Here is a 22,203-nt window from a genome sequence, read left to right as displayed (position 1 = left end):
CTTGTCCAGCATTTCTCAAAGTGCTGTTTTTTTTTTTAAGAGAAGTGCCCATTCACTTGGTACCCAATCTATCAAAAATTATTGGAGAAAGCCTCCATGTCTGGCATATTCTAGGCTTGATATGGATTAAGGTGATAGAGTTTCCTAAAGACGTACAGAGTATAAGACATTTCTGAAGGATCATCTGAGCTTGTTTAGAAAAAAAAGCAAGTTTACATGCAATAATTAGAAAATGATAAATTATATCACATGTTGGGTAACAGTTACAAATAATGAGTTAAAAAAGAGACTTGTGCCTTTCAAAAATGGATCTTGAGATAGCCCACTAAAAATGGGTAGCTTATGATGCTAGAGACAAAGGAAGAACATCCCTTAAGAGAAAAACAGTGGATCACAATGTGGTTGGAGGAACGGATGTGAACTAGACCAGGCCAACCACGGAGAGGGCCAGGTCATCTCTGACACAGTGAAAGGTTGGCCTGGTGAGACGAACTGAAAGAACACTTTGGGTCTCTGTGTTTAGCTTTGACATTTAAAAAAATATGCTAAAATCTAGAACAGATATTGTACTCTCTTTTTAAAAAATCCTTTGCCTGAGGCAACATGTGACTTCCTTCAGAGAAAGTTATTTCATTAATTTACATACAATAGGAGTTGCACACTTACTTTGTGCCAGCCCCGTGGTGGTCATTGCTAGTGGGTGGACCCAAAGAAGAATCACATGGTTCCTGTTCCTCAAGAGTGCCCTACCTCATGGCAGAAAGACATATGCACACATTACTTACAGTATAATTTGATAAATACTCTCAGAGTGACGAGGACAAAAGTGAAATTGGTACACAAAATACTGACCAATACTCAGGATATGTGCATCAAGGAAAGCTTGTTTTTTTTTAATATGAATAGTATTTTGTCAGCAGAGAAGATGAGGAACGGTTTGGTGGGGAGAGAGGGGGAATATTATATGCAAAGGCACAGAGGCATGAGAAAGCTTGCTGTACTGAGGGGAGAATACATTCACAGTCATAGATAATAAAGCTTCTCGTGGTACAGTGGCAGAATGTTTACCCAGTAAGCTGGGGAAAGATTATGAAGAGCCTTGCCACACTAAGTTAGGAACTCATCCCGTAGGCAATGGAAACTGAGGAAAGTTGATCAGGAAACAAATGATAGGGATCTGAGATTGGAGAAAACCAAGTAACTCTACTAGAGGGTGGAAGATGGATTAGCAAGGGGAAACCTGGAGGCGAGTAATTTGGACAGGATTTATCTGAGTCACTCAGCCAAGACGTAAGAGCTTTGTCGATAATATCTCAGTAAAGCTGTTAAAAATAAACAAGAAATTTAAGTGAGTGATTAATTAAAAAAAAAACATTAGCAGTGGAGGAGAGGAAGAGACTTCAGAGAGATGTGATCACTAACTAGGTTTAGAAACTCAAAAGCACCTGCAGACATTATATTGGAATTTTGTCACTTGTTAGTGGCATTTGGCAATAGCTATCCCCACTCGAATTACTCACACAGCCAAAACTTTTAATTTAATACTAGCAGTAAAAGAATTATTATGACCCTACTAACCACCATATAGACTATTAACATGACTGAGATACAAAGTTAATTGAAGTCAGACTCTATCTATTGGTATTTTTAGATAGATGAAACCTCCTTTAAATGTAGAGTGATATAAAAATGGTTGAGGTCGCATATAAAAGTCGCTATCTCTGGAAGTTTCACTATTCAGAAGTGGTTTATAATTTCTAACACCTTTTAAATTATTATCCTAGCGTTTACAAATGTAAAAGCTTAATTATTTCATCATTTCCTCTGACAATATTCAGCAAAGTTTGGAGAAAAAAACCCATTGTGTATCTTGCTGTCAATCTATGAGGAGTTGTAAATTCTTACAGTGACTTTGCAAATGGTTCATTTTTCTGGGTTTTAGGGGGTGGTTATTTAGAATCTTCATCCAACAAACACCCTGAACTATGAATCTCATTTATACGTGTACTCCAACAAATTAGGATTTATTTTTTCTTGATAGAGGTCCTATGTTATGGTTTCATGAATTGGCAATGATTTTATTAGAAAAAAGAGTAGGCAAAATTATAATCACTTGAGGACGATTACTTACCTGAAAGGTGTTAACACTATCCTATTGCTAGTACACTAATAGAGACTGTTAGCTACAGAAAACTTATGGTACATTATCACTTCAGAAATCAAATTTAAGAAAAGATATTTAGGAAAGATACAAATGTAATGTAAATTTGATGGATAGCTTTTCTCTGGTACTGATTTTTTTAAAACTATATTAGAGTACATAAAATAAAAAATCAGTATCCTGTGATGTCAACTTGTAAGAATTGCCATATTATCCATAAAAAAGTATAGTTAATCACACAAAATTAGAATTCGATTCAGTTACTCAATCAAGTCCAACTTTAACTTTCACGATTTTTTCTCATTGTGAATCAGCAGATGTATTAGGATTCTCAAGAGAAACAGAGCCAATAGGAGACATAGATGCAAATACAGAGTTGGCTCACGTGATTGTGGAGGGTGGGAAACCTAAAATCTGTAGAGCAGGAGCACAGTTGGAAATTCGGGTAAGAGCTGATGTTTCAGTTTTGAGTCCAAAATCTGCAAACTAAACACACAGGCGGGGGTTCTACATTGCAGTTTTGAGGCAGAATTTCTTTTTCTTCTTCTTCTTCTTCTTCTGCTGCTGCTGTGTCTGTTTCTCCTCCTCCTTCTTTCCTCCTCTTCTTCTTCTTCCTTCTTCTTTTTCCAGCTTTATTGAGATACAATTGACATATGATTACCATAATAAGGTTAGTTACGCCCATCACCTCATATAGTTACAATTTGTGTGTGTGTGTGTGTGTGTGGTGAGAACTTTTAAAACCTACTCTCTTAGCAACTCTCAAATATACAATACCGTATGGTAACTAGAGTCACCATGATGTACATTACATCCCCGGAACTACTTCGTCTTCTAACTGGAAGTTGTACCCTTTGACCACATTCACCCATTTCTCCCACCTCCCAAACCCGATCCCGGCAGCCACTAATCTCTTCTCTGTTTCTATGAATTTGGTTTTTTTCAGATTTCACATTCACTTCTGGGTATACATGTCAGAAAGAAATATATATCTCAAAGAGATTTCTGCACCCCCATGTTCATTGCAGCATTATTTACAGAATTGCTGCTTCTTTAGAAAACCTCAATCTTTGCTTTTAAAGTCTTCAACTGGATGGATTAGGCCAACCCACATTACAGAGGGTCATCCGCTTTACTCAAAGTCTGCTTTCTTAAATGTTAGTCACATCTGAAGAATACCATGACAACAACATTTAGACTGGCATTAGAACAAACAGCTGAACACTATAGCCGTAGTCAAGTTGACACACCAAATTAACTGTCACAGTAGATGCGATAAAAACAAAAAGTTCTTATTTGGTGTATGAGGAAGAAAGTTTTGTTTGAAATCTCATCATAATGACTTGTGAGTTTTCGTTTTCTATAGGAGCATTCTACTTGAATGCTCTGTTTGAATTCCATTTGAATGTTTTGAACCATTCTAATTTGAGTTAAAAGAAAAACTTTAAATTTATTTTCTAATGTCAGAAGAAATAACATTTCTGTAGACTTTAGTAGAGATTCTTGGATGTTTGCATAACTTTAAGAATGCAGATATCATGGCTCATTTAGTTAACACATACTGCCTGTAATCATTTTACTGATAATTTCTTGTACTAATGGGTCAATATAACCACCTCTTACGTATGGTATGTGACACTCACCTTCTTGATGTTATATTTATAAATTGTAGTGCTACAAGGCAGATCTGCCAGGGACGTCCTTCATAACCGGAGGGGGAGAAAGGGGAATAGCATTACTATGGAGCCTACTATTTGTAGGTACTTTACGCATGCTGATTCACTGGAATCTTAAACCTCATTACAACATTCTCATCTTACGGATGGAGAAATGGGGACTTAGATTAAGCAATCAATTCATATCACATGTCTAAGTGGTCCAGCTAGAATTCAGACATTGTATGACTACTACGTAAGACTGCCTCTCAAAGTAGGAGTCCTAGATCTGCTTTTAAAAAATATAAAATTAAAGTTGGCAACTTTCACATTTGCATACCCAGATACCAGAGTTTTTAGAATAATTTTTAAGGATGGGCATCACAGAAAATGAATGAGGATAAGTGGGTATGGGGAAAGGAGGAAAGCATCTTTACTTCATGCTTCTTTCTACTCTTACAAAGTATGTGCTTCCCTCAGAGGAGGAGGGAGATGCCCACATTAACCACATTAACTATATTGGCATTTAAGTGAACAAAGGGGTCCCACACTGGGGATGGATAGCTAAAGTGGAGGAAGGGGAGTCAGCCATCCAGAATCAATCTCACGAGAGGTCAGTTCAATTCAAAAATTGGTGGGTTTTTTTGTCCTACAAATGCCCTATCCATTAGTCTTTGTTCATCCAAACCTACTTGTTTTCAATTCCTAGCTCAATATCCACCTTCTCCATAAAGTTTTTATTAGTCAGACTAATTCCAGTCACAAATACAGAAACTTCGACTCAAATTGCCTTTAAGCTATAAGGTTATTGTCGCATATAAATGGAGATGTAGAGTTAGCACCAGCCCAACGTTGTCTTCAAGTATATAGTTCCTTTCTCTCTACTGAGATTTTCTGAACTGTCTTTAATTTATGTCTGGTTCCGCTCTGGTCACAAGATGGGTGTTAGCAGCAATTGGCACTATGTGATTCCTTGTTTTTGTGTGTTAGGAGGGGAAAGAATCTTCTCCCCAACTATGGAAAATAAGTCCTTCCCTTCAGTCTGATTGGGTAAAATTAATTTGGCCAACTTATGTGATCAATATGCTCCTGTTCAAATCACTGCTGCTGGAGTTTATTCAGAATTCCTTTCTGTATCTGGATATTAAATACAGACAGGAAAAAAAAAATCAGCGCTCTAATAGAAGTAAGGCAGGAAGGAACTGATTTTGTGTAGACAACATAGTGTTTGCAACAATCATTCATCTTCAACTTACATAGTTTGACCCTGGTAGAATTACCTGCATGCAGTAATAAATGCATATACACAATAACTTAAAACATTTTTGAGTCTTTTAATATTTTATATAAAGAAGTGTTAACACTGTTTTACATTTTTGTTTTATAAGTTTATTATGAGATATTTCATGTATACACTAGAAGGTGTATGGCAAATATAGAAAGTGTGAAGAAAAATATAATGCACATTTCTCAGAGCAAATGTCCACATTAAGAAACAGAACATTACTTATTTCTTTGACGACTGCTGTGTGTCCTTTCACTATTTGAATATCCCTCCCTCCATTCAGAAGTAATTAACTTGAATTTTTGTTTATCATTCCTTTGATTGTATTTATAGTTTTTCTGTATATTCATCTTGTCCTAAACAATATAGACATTTTAAACTTTATACGATTATACTGTACACATATTTTTGCATTACTTTTCCCATCTTAATGTTCTGCCGGTGATATTCATTGGTGCTGATACGTGTAGCTCCAATTTGTTCCTAGGCATTGATATGTAGTACTTCATTGTATGACTATACTATATATATATATGGTTTTTTTTGGTAGTCATTCTACTGATAAGGGATATTTTGTTTTTTTCCAATTTCCTGCTATTTTAAATAATGCTGTCATGAGTCTTGTATGCATTTTTCCTGGTATATATGTGCAAGACCTATTCTAGAGGGTATATATCAAAAAGTTGAATTGCTGGATCCTATGGAATGTGCATCTTCAACTTTCCTGATTATTACTAAACTGTCTTCCAGAGTGGTTCCACCAGTTGACAGTAGTGTATGACTGTCCCCTTTGCTAGACATTCTTGCAACAATTGCTACTATAAGACAAATGTTTTTTCAGTTTTAGTCATGTGGGTTTAAAATGGTATCTCATTCTGGCTTTTCCATAATTATACACAAGAGTAAGTACTTTTTGTTGCTGGTTTGGGGCATTTATGTATCTATAAAATGCCTATTTGTACCTTTTGTTCATTTTTCTCATCACCTTAGAAGTATCCATTCTGAATAATAACCCTTCTCGGGTTAATGTGTGGTGACTACTTCTCCCCGTCTTTTGTCTTCTTCTTGAACCTTTTAAATATTGTCTTTTCATAACTTAAAGTTTTAAAATTATTATGCAGCTGAATTTGACTATCCCTTTACAATTTGTGCTTTTTATATTTTAATTAAGAAATCCTTTACTAATCCCAGTTTGTATAAAATAGTCTTACTTTTTTCTAAATACTTTAAATCCTGCTTTTCACAGAATATAAGCCACTTGAAATTTGTTTCCATGTATAACTTAGTGTAGAGATTCCTATTTTATTCCCTTTTTTCATATGGATAATCTATTACCCAGTAACATTTTAAAATTTTCTCCTTTTCTTGTGATCCACCATGATAGCACTGAAATAGAACAGGTTTTAATTTATGCATGGATCTAACTTTAGACTCTTTTCTGTACAGTTGGGTCATTTGTCTATTTCTGCACTTATACCACATTGTGTGATGAAAAGTCTTAATCTGTTGTAGGGCAAGTATCTCACTACATCTTTTTTCAGGAGTATTTTCATGCTTTGTGACCCTTTACTCTTTCATATACATCTTAGATACAGCTTGTCAAAATGCTTTAAATATTCTATTCAGGTTTTGTTTGAAATTACTTTGAGTTTATACATTATTTTGGGAAGTCTATATTATCATAATAGTGAATCTTCTTGTCCATGAAAATAGTCTGTCTTACCATTTATCTAGGGATTTTGTGTGTGTGTGTGTCTCACGGACATGTTTATAATATTCTAGCTTTCTGATCTTTCTAGATGTGGTTTTCTTTGTATCTATCTTGCTTGAGGTCTGTAGGGATTCTTAATTCTAGAGCTTGATATCTTCAGTCAGCTTTGAAAAATTCTAGGCAATTATCTGTTCAAGTATTGTTCCTGTTCTCTTTCTCTATGCTTCACTTCTACAACTCCATTTGCAAGTATATTAGAACTTTTCATCATGTTCTATGTCTTTTACACTCTTTTCTGTAGTTTCTATGCTTTTTGCTTTCTGTGCTTCAACCTGAATGTTTTCTACTGGTTTCCTTACCAGTTCATTAATCCTTTCTTATGCTGTCCAATCTGATGGTAAACCCAACTACTTCTTAATTTTACTTTATTGCATTTTTCAAATTTAAAATTTCTACTTGATTCTTTTTTGTAAATTCTAGTACTCTGTTGAAATCTTAAAGTTGTCATCTATTTTTGACTATATTAATCATAGCTATTTAAAACTTCATGTCTGATCATTCAAGCACCCAGTACTTCTGGATGTGTTTCTGTTGCCTGACTTTTCACTTTTCTTCTGAACACTTTGATGACTTACGACTGAATGCCGAACACTGTGTGTGATCAATTGTAAAGGACATAGGTTTCTTTAGATAACATCTAGGTAATGTTACCTTCTTTCAGAGAAAGTTCACCACAGATTACTGTAATGTGATCAGGATTTCAGCTGACTAGGAGTGTACTGTAATTTTTGTAATGCTTTGCTGACCAAGGGTACTTCTTTGCTATTAGGTTCTCCAGTTTTTGAAACTGGGATCTGGGCTTGTTCACTAGATCTACTCCACCTTGAAAGACTCTCAATTTTTGTGTATTTTGTGGAAAACACCTCTCAGCTATTCAGCAGTTTTCTACCTAGCTTCTTATCTTCCTACTTCGAGCAGTTCAAGAATTTGGAAGCACTAGAATGTCAGGCTCACTTGCCTGCACTTCTCTTCTACTAGGATCCTACACCCTATGCTGCTGCTTTGGCAGCCCTGGTCTCTAGTTTTTAATCTCTCTAGCAAATTGGGATTGCCAAAATTTCTGCTGGCTTTTCTGCCTCCTATCAGTGGCCCCTGATTGGAATGTCTGTTTGGATTCATGCTAAGAATTGGCAAATGCACTGGAAAAAAATAGCTGCAGAATGTCAGCGCATCTCTGTGTGGTTTCTTTCTCTACAGGATTTTGGTCCCTGAAGTCTTATTTGCCTTAGAAATTGTCTAATGCCTTCAAGCAGACGTCATTTTGTTGGATTTGTTTTTGTTTGCATTTTATCTAGTTTTCTTAGTTGCTCTTTGTGGTAGTGATGGATGCTGCAAGCTATTTTATTGTACTCAGAAATAAAATTTGCAGTTGATTTTTAAATCTTATTTTAAAATAAAACACAAATACAGAAAAAACACACTAAATCAAAATGTAAAGAAACAGAACTTTTCCAGATACGTCAGGATCCCCTCCATAGGCTTCGTCCCAGTCACAGCCTTCTCAATCCCTCCTCCAAAATAGCTGTTATCCTAAATTTCACTTTTTTTGTGTTGAGGATTTTTTCCTACAAGCGTACAATATTTCATGTCATCATAGTTTAGTCTTGACTATATTTTGCACCGTGATTTAAGTATCATTTAACCTACAAGTTCTGCCTCTCTCCCTGTTTTTCCCTTTTCAATGTATCTGTTGAAGATCCTGAGCTGTTTGACCCTTGGTGTTTTGTGAAGTCTGGATGTTGTTGGGCACTTGTTCTATAAGCATCAGTTAGATTCAGTTAGTTGATGGTGTTGTTCAGTTCTATCTATTGACTGAATTTTTGGCTACTAAGTCTTTTACTGAGGAAGGAATGTTGTAAAGTCTCCAACTATAATTGATGATTTATTTATTTCTACTTTAGTTTTGTTGGATTTGGCTTCATGTATTTGGTATCTGTTATCAGGTGTATACACATTTAGATTTGCTGTGTTTTCTTGGTGAATAGATCCTTTTATCCTCATGTAAGTTTCCTCTTTATCATTTATAATTACCTTTACATTGAAGTCTACTTGTCTGTTAATAATGTATAACCACTTGAGTTTTCTCTTTTTTCCCCCTTTTTTAAATGGTAGTAATATATACATAACATAAAACTTTTCATTTTAACCATTTTAGAGTGTACAATTCAGTGGCATTAAGCATATTCATATTGTGCAATCATCCCCACTATCCATCTCCAGAACTTTTTCATATCCTAAATAGTTTTATACACAAAACTCTGTATCCCATTAAACAATAGCTCCTATTCTCCTCTCCCCTCAGTCCCTGGTAACCTCTATTCTACTTTCCGTCTCTATGAATTTGACTACTCTAGGTATCTCATATAAGTGGAATCATCTATTACTTGTCCTTTTATGTCTGGCTTGTTTCATTTACCATAAGATTCATTCATTTATAGCACGTATCAGAATTCTATTCCTTTTTAAGGCTGAATACTATTCCATCATATGTATATATCACAGACAACATTTTGTTTGTGCCTTCATCTGTTAATGGACATGAGTTATTTCCACATTTTGGCTGTTGTAAAGGATGCTGCCATGAACATGAGTTTACAGGCAACTGTTAGATTTGCTGCTTCAACTCTTTTGGTATACATGTAAAGGCAGAATAGCTGATCACAAGGTAATTCTATGTTTAATCTTTTGAGGAACCACCATACTGTTTTCCATATTGGTTACACCATTTTACTTTCCTGCCAGCAAGGGACAATGGGTCTAATTATTTCACCTTCTTCCCAGCACTAGTTGTTTTCTGTTTTCGTTTCTGATTTTTAAAATAGCCAGCCTAAGTCATGAGTATGAACTGGTATCTTATTGTAGTTTTGATTTGCATTTCCCTGACTAGTGACATTGAACATCTTTTCATGTGCTTATTAGCCATGTGTATCTTCTTTGGAAATATGTCTACTTAAGTCCTTTGCCCACTTTTAATTGTTTGGTTTTTCTCAATTGTGTAAGTTCTTTATAAATTCTGGATATCAATGCCTTATCAGATATACTCTTTGCAAATATTTTCTTTCATTCTGTGGATTGTCTTTTCACTCTGTTGATAGTGGCCTTTCGTGTACAAAAGTTTTTTAATTTCAACAAAGTCCAATTTATCTATTCTTTTCTTTTGCTGGCTGCTTTTGGTGTTATATCTAAGAAATCATCACAAGATCCAATGTCATGAATATTTTCCCCTGTTTTTTTCTAAGGGTTTTATAGTTTTAGCTCTTACATTTATATCTTTGATCCATTTTGAGTTAAGTTTTTATATGGCATAGGGAAAGTGTTCGATTTCTTTTCTTCTTCTTTTTTTTTTTTTGCATGTGGATGTATAGTTTTACCTGCACCATTCAGTGGTTCTTTAAATTATGGTCATCTTCCCATATCTGCCTGCTAATATTTAATTTTCAGAGTCCTCAAATAGCTGCTTCATACAGCGTGTCCAGTTTTTATAGTTACATTCTATGTATATGTAAGACAGAATGTAATGTATATGTACATTCTGTGTGTATAAGACTGCATTTTACCCAGAACTGGAATTATGTGAAATCTTTATTGATGACCCTTCTTTTTTTCCTGATATTGTCAAATTTCTCTCTTTACCTCTCTCTATGTCTCTATCTGTCTGTGTTTCTGTCTCTTTTTAATCTCTCTCTTTCTGTCCATTCCTCATCTGGGCAAACATCGATCAATTTTATTAATCTTGTCAAGTAATTAGATTTTTTGCTTCATTGATTTTTTAAAATATTTTTTGCCTTTCTATTTCATTGATTTCTGTTTTTATCTTTATTATTTCTATTTTTCTCTTTGTTTTGTATTTAATTTGTTATTCTTTTTCTAGATTCTTGAGATGGCTGCCTAGTTCATTGATTGACGTTTGAAAAATTATATTATGGTAAAGTTCTAATTTTACATTTCTTCCTATAAACATTTGCTGTTATTATTTCTCTGTTAGAGATGCTTTATCTGCATTCCACAAATTTTGATATATCAAGTATTCACTTTTATTAAATTTAAAATATTTTCTAACTGCAATGTGATTTCTTCTTTAAACTATGGGTTACTTAGGAGTATATTGTTGAATATTAAATATTTGGACTTTTTAAAAGATATTTTTATTTTTGTTGTTTTAATTTGTTTGTGATCTGAGAACATATTCTATTTCATCTCAATATTTTAAAATTTATTTTTCGGGGCCGGCTCCGTGGCCGAGCGGTTAAGTGCGCACGCTCCGCTGCTGCGGCCCAGGGTTTGGATCCTGGGCACGGACGTGGCACTGCTGTCAGGCCACGTTGAGGCGCTGTCCCACATCCCACAACTAGAAGGACGTGCAACTAAGATATACAACTGTGTACAGGGGGGGTTTGGGGCGATAAAGCAGAAAAAAAAAAAAGGTTGGCAACAGTTGTTAGCCCAGGTGCCAATCTTTGAAAAAAATGAAAAAAAAAAAAAATTTATTTTTCTTTTCCTCTTCTTTATATTTAGCCTTAACGCATTTTTTGTTATATGCATATTACTTGTAAATAGGACTTATGCTGAATTAGATATTTTTCTAAATCAGTGTAACAAAAGTCTTTTAAAATAGAATTTCTTTGAATATGCAGCACATTTACATTGTTCAAAAACACAACAACTCTATTTTCATCTTTGTGTTAAAATTTCTTCCACTTCTTTTTCCAAATTACTTTTTTTCTATCTCTCCTGACTCCTTTCTCTCCAAACTAGGTAATCATTGTTATAATTTCTGTCTATTCTTACAGATTTTCTTTATACACAACAGATAACAAATTAATAGATTTTACAACAAAAATCTTTGAACACTTTCATATCAGTGCATAGAGAACTTTATGTTACTGCTGCATAATATTTCATTCTATAAATTCCATTTAACATGGCACCTATTTATATATATCCAAGTTTATCCCATTCTTTTGTCATTAAGATAATGCTGAAATGGGAAATATGCTTATTCATTTTGCACAAATACAAATATATTTTTTAAAAGTCCTTGAAATAGTAGTAAAAGGTTATAAGTTATATATCTGGTAAATATTGACAGCTTTGACAAATTTCCCTTAACAAGAATAATATCAATTTAATTTTTATAAGCAATGTATGAGAATGCCTGTTTTTAGCTAAACTCATCAAAAGAGTATGTTAACAAACTTTTGGATATTAATCAAATGGTTGAAAAATTGCGTCATGGTATAGTTCTGTTTTTGTATTTTTTTTATTATTAGAGTAGTTGAGCATTTCTCATATTTAAAGCCTACTTATATTTTCTGTCCTGTGTACTAACTTTTCATATCCTTGCTCTAATTTTCAATTGTATTGTTCATTTTTTTCTTATTGATTGTAAGGGATTTTTTTAATATATTAGGAAGGTCTTTTTTCCCTTTGTCTTTGGTATATATTATACATATATTTCTTCAATATTTTATTTGTCTTTTGACTTTTTTCACCATGAAGGATTTTATATTTATGTAATTAAATTCATCAGGCTCTTTTCTAAAAATAGTTTCCGGGTTTTGCGTCATGGGTAGAAAGTCTTTTCCTCTCTCAAGATTAGAAAGAATATCTCCTGTTTTCTCCTAGCATTTTCATGGTTTCATTTTTTACATGTAAATATTTGATCTACTTGGAATTTATTCTGAGTGTGAGAATTCACTCCTTTATTTCTCCATCTTTCTAATTGTCCCAACACCGTTCATTAAAAAGTCTATCTTTCTGTCAGCTTTTGAGATATCACACTATATCATATACTAAATCCCTTTGCCTATTTAAGTTTATTTCCAGACTTTATATTCTACTTATCATTCTGCCTATTTATGTGCTGTTACCATGCAGTATTATTGTTAATAGCATAGTGTGGTAATAATACATTAAATAACACTTTATCTCTGATCATCCCCACCTCCAGAATACAAGTTATTGTTGTCTATATAAGTCTATGTAAGTTCTATCTTGTGTTTTTTTTTTAAGATTAGCACCTGAGCTAACATCTGTTGCTATTTTTTTTTAATTCTTCTCCCAAAGCCCCCCGGTACATAGTTGTATATTCTAGTTGTAGGTCCTTCTGGTTGTGCTATGTGGGACACCACCTCAGCATGGCCTGATAAGCAGTGCCATGTCCATGCTCAGGGTACGAATGGGAGAAACCCTGGACCACCAAAGCAGGGCTAGCGAACTTAATCACTTGGCCATGGGGCCAGCCCCGTAGCTTGTCTTTTTAAAGACCCTTGAATGCTGACATAATTTTCATTGTCTTTCCAGTCAAAAGTTTTTAGGTTTATCACATATTTAGAAATTTCTTTGATTGCCATTCCTCTTGCTTTAAGAACTTTCTGGGATTATTTTTTCACTTCTGAAAGCATGTATTTTGGAATTTCTTTTTGTGATGAACGGTTAGTAATAAAGACACTTCTGTATAAACAAAAGATAGTCACTTTAGGTATGCAGTTTGGGGGTTTTGGTAATTTTCTTTCAGCACCCTGAAAATCCTATTGCACTGGTTTCCTTTTACTATTGTTTTTGACAAAGTCAGCTCTCATGAAAATTTTCATTTCTTTGTAGGTAATTTGATTTCTTTGCCTGACACTCATCTTTTGTTACGTATATATTAGACCTCTCATTCTATTCTTCCTACTCATCATCTTGCTCCCTGGCTTTTGGTTTTGTTCCCTTCATATTTCTCGTCTCTAATACCTATGCTCCATTCCAGGTGACAACTTCTGATTAATCATCTGATATACTAGAGCTCTCTTCATAAATTTGTAATCTACCAATTAACTCTTCTGTTTTGTTTATAGTTGTTATTATTTTGTTATTTCTAGAAATTCTATTTGGTTCCTTTTCAAATATACCTTCTTGTCTTTAATAGCCTTTTTCTTGCTCTTGTCATTGATACACTTTTTATTTCCCTAACTATGTTAAAATATACTTAATTTGTGTTTTGCATTTTAGGATAAACAATTATCTCAGTTTGCCCAGCCTTGTCCTGATTTTAGCACTGGATCTTCAGTGTCCTGGGAAACACCTCAGTCCTGGGAAAACTGGAACAGTTGGTCACCCTAACATCTCACACCCTAACAAATCTGATTCTGCTATTTGTTGTTTCTGCTGCTTTTGCCTATTGATGACTTGTTTCCTAATTTAAAAAAATAATTATGATGATTATCCTCTTATGTTCCTTGAGACTTTATCTGTAAGAGTCTGTGAAGCCTGATTTGAGAGCAGATTTAATAGAGAGGATTCGAGTCTCCTTTAGTCAGTCACCTGGGAATGCTACCAATCCAGACCACTTAATTGTTTTTAACTATTTAGTTTAGAATAATTTCAAATTTACAGAAAAGTTGCAAAAATAGTACAAAGAATTCCTACATACCTATCACCTAGACCACCAAATCTTAACATTTATCCCCATTTGCTTTATTATTCTTATTTTCTGAACCATTTAAGGGCAGATTCCATTCATTATGCCCCTTAATTCTTAGGTATTTTAAAATATTTTTTTGCAAGAAAAAGGATGTTTTATATAGCCTGTTATCAAATGCAGGAAATTTATCATTTATATTATTAATATCTAAAATAGAATCCATATTCACATTTGCCAGTAGTTCCAATAATTTTCTTTATAGCAAGAAAATATTTCCAATCTTGCTTTAGTTTTCATGTCCCTTTAGTCTCCTTTAACTCTGAACAGTTTTATTTCATTGATATTTTTGAAGGGTACAGGCCACTTACTTGTTGAAGGTCCCCTTGCTGGGTTTGTCTAATGTTTCCTTCAGGTCACCTGTTAAGGCTGTATACATGATGCTTTCTCTTCAGTAGAAGACCACCTTAAATGTCTGTAATTTCCTGATCTGGGTTTCTTGGTACCATGCAGCAGTGTGCATCTTACCCCATGGCAGTGTGAGCACTGCCTGGGGTTACCAATAGTCAGGGAGGAATCCTGCCCCATCATCGCCACTGCTAAGTCAGGCAGGTGTTCTTTCCATCTCCTTCTGCAGGACAGGGTTTTTGTTTTGTTACTTTCTAAGTCACCCTTTCATGAGGTTATGGCTCTTCACAGTTCCCTGAATTATGTGGAGTTCTTCATGCCCACACCACTCCTTATGCCTACAAGATATCTCAACTCCCTGTAGGTATTAAAACCCAAAGTGCTAGGTTTCCTGGGAGCAGCAGTGCCCCTGAGGGATGCAGTCAGCATTAGATCTTGCTTTCTAGTCTGAGTTCATGTTCCCGTTTACTTGGAGAACTCTGAGGTTTCTCCTTTCTTGTAAAGTTAGTTATGCATTTAGAAGTATACCCTTCATAATTTAGTTGCATTTTAAGTGTTTTTTCATGTGGGGTTTTCAGAATATTTAAGCTACCATATTGCCAACAGATATTAAGACATAGACCTTTGATCTCTATTTTCAGACTCATTCATTGATTCTTTATTTCTTTAGTTATTAATTCATTCAGAAAATACTTACTGGGGGACTTTGCCAAGCATCAGGAACCCGAACTTAATTCTGTCTCCCGTTTTCCCTCTACCCCCTTATTCCTTCTCCTCTGAATTAAGTCAAGAAATGAGGTCCAGGCCAGGTGAGTTGTAATTTAAAGACTTGTTTTATCCTGATCATCTCAAGACAATCTTTCCCCTCCAAGCATCCACAGCACTCATTCTTCTTTCAATAAACACATATTGAGCACTTACTGTATGCCAGACACTGGGCTAGGTTGAGAGTAATCACTGCTCTGTCCTTAAAGAACTCACAGAATGATGGTGAGAGCAAACATGTAAATCCCTAGCTGCAAAGATGAGCTGTCAGCTTATTTCAATAATAACAACAACAACAATAATACTAGCAAACACTTATATGTCACTTCTATGTGAGAGCATGATTCTAAATGCCTTATATGTATTAACTCATTTGGTTATCATAACCACCCTATGAGTAAGATATTATTTTCTATCCATGTTTTACAGACGAGATACTGAAGCACAGAAAATTTGGTAAAAGCTAGAAAGCTGCCAAGCAATTTTCCAAGATTGGAACCAAGGCAGTTGGACACTTGAGTCTGTGTTCTTGGTGCACATGCTGAACTACAACTAGAGAAGTATGTCTGAGAGACAGCGATCTGCAGGCCTCATTTATTTGCGCCTTGGAGAGTCTTTAGACTTCTATTTGCACCCCCACAGCATCTAGTCCATTGTCTTGTCCCCAGCAGGTATTAAGTGCATGTCTGTTGAGTTCAATTTTCTTGGGCTGGCTCATTGGATTTAAAGGGAATTGAAAGAAATAGCCATCCTGTTGATATCAACCAACAATGGTTGTCTGTCTCTATTGAACAGCCAGGGTAAGGTGGAAAGGCAGTTCCCAGTGTTCTCTTCGGTTGTTTGCTGATCAGGAAGGACCGAGAAACTATCTGTACAAAAAGTCTGATGAGGTGGCTGTCTGTCTCATGACCTTTAAAGATATGGAAAGGCCCGCTGCTCCTTGATGTCTATTGTGTCCTCTCCAAAGCGCCTAGAATTCCAGCATTTCTCTTTCAGTTAAAGGGGAGACGTTCAAGGCTCTTATGAAAATGTTACCCTATCCAAAAAGATAGACATTTAGCTGTTACTAACCATAACATCTTTTCTCTAATTAATTTCTTAAGACAGCTGGTTTATCAAAATTTCTGAATGTGTGATTTGATGAGAAAGTGTGGAGGAGAAGCACAACTGTATAAAGGTCAATGTGTGAACCTACTAAGGTGTCTTGGGTAGCAGAAAGGCATCCTTCCCACTGCTGAGCCCTAATGGGGACAAGCTTAGAAAGGAGAATGGTGTATAGAACGGTGACCAAGACCTCAACACTGATGTGTGTCTTTATCTCCATTTTGAGTAGGCCCCTGCTTTCCTTTATACATCTTTCAGCTGTTTTAGTCCTATCAAAAATCCGTCTGTCACTGGAGATTTGTAATTTTACATTGGAGAAGATTCTGGGTTTATGAAGCAGTTAATGACTTCTACTAATCCATAGCCCTTTTTAAACCATGACATACACTAGAACAAATTACCTTTATTGAACAGGATCTCCCATTATAATTTAATGTATATTACATTCAAAATGTGCTAATTTTACCTAGCCATAATGTCTTAGTAGTTCCAGCAGCTATAATTAATTGCCATAGGCTGGGTGGCTTAAATAACAAATATTTATTTCTCACAGTTCTGGAGGCTGGAAAGTCCAAGGTCAAGGTGTTGGCAGATTTGGTTCTTGGTGAAGGCTCACTTCTGGGTTCACAGATAGCTGTCTTCTCATTGTATCCTCACATGACAGAGAGCAGAGGAAGAATCAAGCTTTCTCATGTCTCTTCTTATAAGGGTGCTAACCTCATTCATGAAAGTTTCACCCTCATGACCTAGTTACCTACCAAAAGCCTCACCTCCTAATGCCATTACATTGAGGATTAGGGTGTCAATATATGAGTTTTGGGGGGACACCAACATATGGTCCATAACATATCGAATATTTTACAGTATATAGTTGTGCATAAGAAATTCCAGACTTTGTAATAGGAAGAAAATGCCACTATTTAAACAAGTACTAAACTTCATTAAATTTTTCTTCTAAGATTCTATTTCCTTAATCAAGGTCTTAATTTCTCTAGTCTTCACTGGCAATGTTGTTTCCTGGAATTAGAGGACCTCCTCAATTTAGAACTCATTTTTCACTAAACCTGACTTTCAGCATCAGTCATGATGGCTGCATCCTTGTTACATGTGTGTGCCATGCTTCTTCTGTGTTCCTACTCATTACCATTGCATTCTCAGGGCTTATAAGATTGCCTATCATTTAGGTCTCTATTGCATGGCGGCTCAAAGTCCCCATGCATTAGGACTATATGGTTCACCATGCAGTGCACACCAAGTCTACTACAGATGCCCAAAGGATATTTGTGATCTCCTCTTGCCTCTCCTGACGCTACCCCTCCTTTAAAATCTAGGCTCAGATTTGACCTTTTTAATGAAAACTTTCCTTTCTCAACTTGATCCCAAAATGTGTTCTCAGAAACATGACTTCTGGGAGATGCTAATAAGGCATTATTACAGACAAAAAGGAAAATATTTTATTAAATAGGATCCAATCTACAGACATTCTCAGAATCTTTTTAAATAAATGGGTATTTTGAATCTTCAATAAATGAATAGAATGTTCTCTGGACATATATTGGCAAGGTCGATATCTCACTCCCTCTGAGTTCCTGCAGAAATTATAGTCTGTAGTACACTAATTAACACTCATTTATTTAGTTACTAAATGTTTCCCTACCTATTTCCCAAAGGATTTGTGATACTTTATTGATTAAATCAAAGTACATGATAAAACACTTGATATGGATTTAAATAAAGTGAAAATGAAAGAAATACAAAATTTTAGTCACTAGAATCAAACAGATTTTACTACTTGGATAATATAATTGCCTTTAGTTTCCTGGATGTACATGTAAAAATTAATCTGTTATAGAGCTGTTAATTTCTCACAAAAATATAAAGTAATTTAAAATTACTTTTTCATAAAACAAAATCCAAGCAAGAAGAGGAAACAAGTATTCTTGCATAAGAGACATTGAGAAATAAATCATAAAATATCTTTGCTCGCCATTTTTCAAGAGCTTGGAGAAACATTATTTAAATGAACGGACCTTGGAAAGAAATGCATGGAGGAAATAATATTAAATACAATTTAGTGAAGGAATTTTTGTGAGAAGCTGAAGTAACAGAGTGTTCAGATGTATGTTCAGCCACAAGAAATGGAAATTCAAGGTAGATTATGTTTCAAATAAGCAAAATCTTTATTCCCCTTTTACCTAGTGTCTTAGAGGTACAAAGCTGAGATCTGGTCTCCAGGTTCCTTTCTCCCAGGCTATCCATGGACCAGGATTCTTTCTGTCTCATTGTTTCACATATCTGGGCTCTTGCACTTATTGACACCATGGTCATGACTGACCAAGATGGCTCAGTCCCACATCCTTAATCTGGCCAGTGGAAGGAAGAGAGAAGCATGCAGAAGTAGCACACTTTCCTCCTGCTCACATCTCAATAGTTTGTACATCCTTGTATGGCCCGACTGGGCTGCAATGGAGAGAAAGAGATGTGGTTTTTATCCTGGATGGTCATGTGTCTGGTAAAATAAGTCTCTGATAAAAGAAGGACAATGAATGTTGGAGGAAAATTGGTAATCTTTGCCACAAATGGTTTCCAGCTTTCTTTCCTGGTGTCTAAATTAACAAGGAAGAAGTAAATGTGTATATTACAGTGTTTCTTGAAATGTCCTGGATGAGCCCTGGACAAACACTGTATTTATTTTAAATTGAAATCTTAAAATATATAGCCAATGTGAATATTTTATATTGCTTGTTAAAGTAAAGGTTCTCAACATTAGATTCCAGATGTGAAGGAGAGAGGATGGGTCCTCTTTGTGGAAGTGACCTAAATGCCTTTCTTTCCCAGGCTGAGTGTCAAGTCGCACTGGTATTGACACAGTGGTAGGGAAGGCTCAGAGCTGCTTTAGGAAGCATCTTGGATTAGTCTCAAGCTTTTTCTACTCTATAGACTAAGATCCCCCAATTCTAGGATGTAGACAGTAGTACTGCAAATTCCAGAGATGCCACTTCAGCCTTTGCCTCCATTAACCGTTACCACAATATTGCCATATTACAAGCCACTTCAAAATGTAATGGCTCAAAACAACAACCACTTATTTATCTCGCAGTTCTGTGAGTCGTAAATGTTGGCTGGGATCAGCAGGGATCTCACGCCTCAGCAGTCAGATGTGGGTCGGGCTGGCTGCTCTTTTGCTCTTGGCTAGGCTGGATCCCACACCTGGGCCTTGGCTGGGAGAACTGGGTGATTTGGCTCTGCTCTCCATGGGCTCTCACCCTCTAGTAGGCTAGCCAGGCAGAGGCAGTAGTCCAAGTGAGAAAGGGGATGTGTGCCAGGGCTGGAACTGGCACATCATAACTTCCGGCACATTCTATCAGCAGAAATGAGTCACAAGCCCAGTCAAGAGTTAGATGTAGGAAAGAAGACTCCACCTCTTGGTTGGAGGAGCTACAAAGTCATGTTGCAAAGATCTGGAAGCGAGGAGGAGTAGAGTATTGTGGCCATTTTGTTATCTATCTACTACCATTATTTAGTTTGATATTTTTTAGTGCTGTTAAAGTATAATGCCTTGGGAAGGTTAAAAATCACTTTGCCTTAGAAGGAATAATTTTCTAATGCTTTCCAGAAAGTATGAAGACTCCAGGTAGGAAGGGATGTTTACTGTCTCTTCTGGATTGTATTGAAAATGTAGGGATATATAATGGAGAAGCTGTTGTTACTTCAGATATAATTTGCAGCCTTCCACTTTTTGCTCTAGATCACCCCTATTGAGAAATACGCAGTATAGGTTACTAGTTTCTACAATAGAGAAACCAATTTCTACTAACATTGTTGGTGATGTATGTATAACCCTTTAAGCTATGATAAAAGCATTATATTATTGTGGCTAAAGCTTGGGCTCTGGAATGAAAGTACCTGGATTTCAATCCCCACTCTGCTTCTTGTAGAAAATTACACAGTCAGCCCAACCAGAAGGACCTACAACTAGAATATACAACTACTTACTGCGGGACTTTGGGGAGAAGAAGAAGAAGAAAAAAAAAAAGAAGATGGGCAACAGATGTTAGCTCAGGTGTCAATCTTTTAAAAAAAAGAAAAGAGAGAGAAAATCACACAGTTAAAAGCATTATGATGCTGGATAGATGTCGAACCTCCGAGCCCCAGTTTCCTTATCTGTAAAATGGGGGTAATCACTGTACCAATCTCTCAGGGTTGTTGTGGGACTTAAATAAGATAATGAATTCAAATTTCTTAAGATGGTACCCAGCATATAGTAGTGCTCAATAATAATACCTCTTTTTATTATTATAACTAACATCATGCAACTGAAATATAATAGTTTGACTTTTCTGTGAATCCAGGTATATGTGAAATTCAAAACAAACATTTGGACTATGAGCAGAGCAGGGCAGATTGCATACATGTTTGCTGCCACTTTTTCCTTAACAAAAAAGGGATAGTGACAGAAAAGAGAGAGGCGTTATTTTGGAAACTAACAAGCAGATGGAAAAGCGAAGGGAAAAGTTCCATGACATTGGTGTGCCCATGATTTCTTAGATATGACACCAAAAGCACAGGCAACAAAAACAAAAATAAAGAAGTGGGACTGTGTCAAACTTAAAAGCTTCTGCACAACAAAGGAAACAATCAACAGAGTGAAGAGACAACCCATGGAATGGGAGAAAATATTTGCAAACCACATATCTGATAAGGGGTTAACATCCAAAATATGTAAGGAACTCCTAAAATTTAATAGCAAAAAAACCAATAACCTGATTTAAAAGTGGGCTGAGGACTTAAATAGATATTTTTCCAAAGAAGACATAGAAATGGCCAAGTGGTATATTGAAAGATTTTCAGCATAACTAATCACGAGTGAGATGCAATCAAAATGACAATGAGATATCAACTTGCATTTGTTAGGATGACCATTACAAAAACAAAAAAAGAGAACAAAAAGTAGGTTTGGGAGAGGATGTGGAGAAATTGGAACCCTTGCATACTGTGAGTGGGAATGCAAAATGGTGCAGTTGCTGTGGAAAATACTATGGAGGTTTCTCAAAAAATTAAAAATAGTACCATATGATCCAGCAATCCTACTTCTGGATATTTATCCAAAAGAGTTGAAAGCAGGGTCTTGAAGAGATATTTGCATGCTCATATTCATTGCAGCATCATTCACAATAGCCAAGATGTGGAAACAACCTAAATGTCCATCAATGGACGAATGGATAAAGAATGTGGTATATACATTCTGCAGTATGTGGTAGCATGAATGAAACTGGACATCACACTAAGTGAAATAAGCCAGTCCAGAGAGACAAATACTGCATTCCACTTACATGGTGTGATTAATTTTATGTGTCAATTTGACTGGGTTAAGGGATGCCCAGGTAGTTCGTAAAACATTATTTGTGGGTGTGTCTGTGAGGGTGTTTCTGGAAGAGATTAGCATTCGATTCAGTAGACTGAATAAACAGATCTGCCCTCATTGATGTGGTCGGGTGTCATCCAATCCTTTGAGGGATGGAATAGAACAAAAACGGCAAAGGAAGGGTGAATTTGCTCTCATCTTGAGCTGGGATGTCCATCTATTCCTGCTCTGGGACATCAGAGCTCCCGGTTCTTGGGCCTTTGAACTCCAGGACTTACACCAGTGGC

This window comes from Equus przewalskii, chromosome 7 (assembly GCF_037783145.1).
Source record: "Equus przewalskii isolate Varuska chromosome 7, EquPr2, whole genome shotgun sequence".
In the NCBI taxonomy this organism is placed as follows: Eukaryota; Metazoa; Chordata; class Mammalia; order Perissodactyla; family Equidae; genus Equus; species Equus przewalskii.
The sequence above is the reverse complement of the archived record's forward strand: the minus strand, read 5'-3'. Positions refer to the sequence as shown.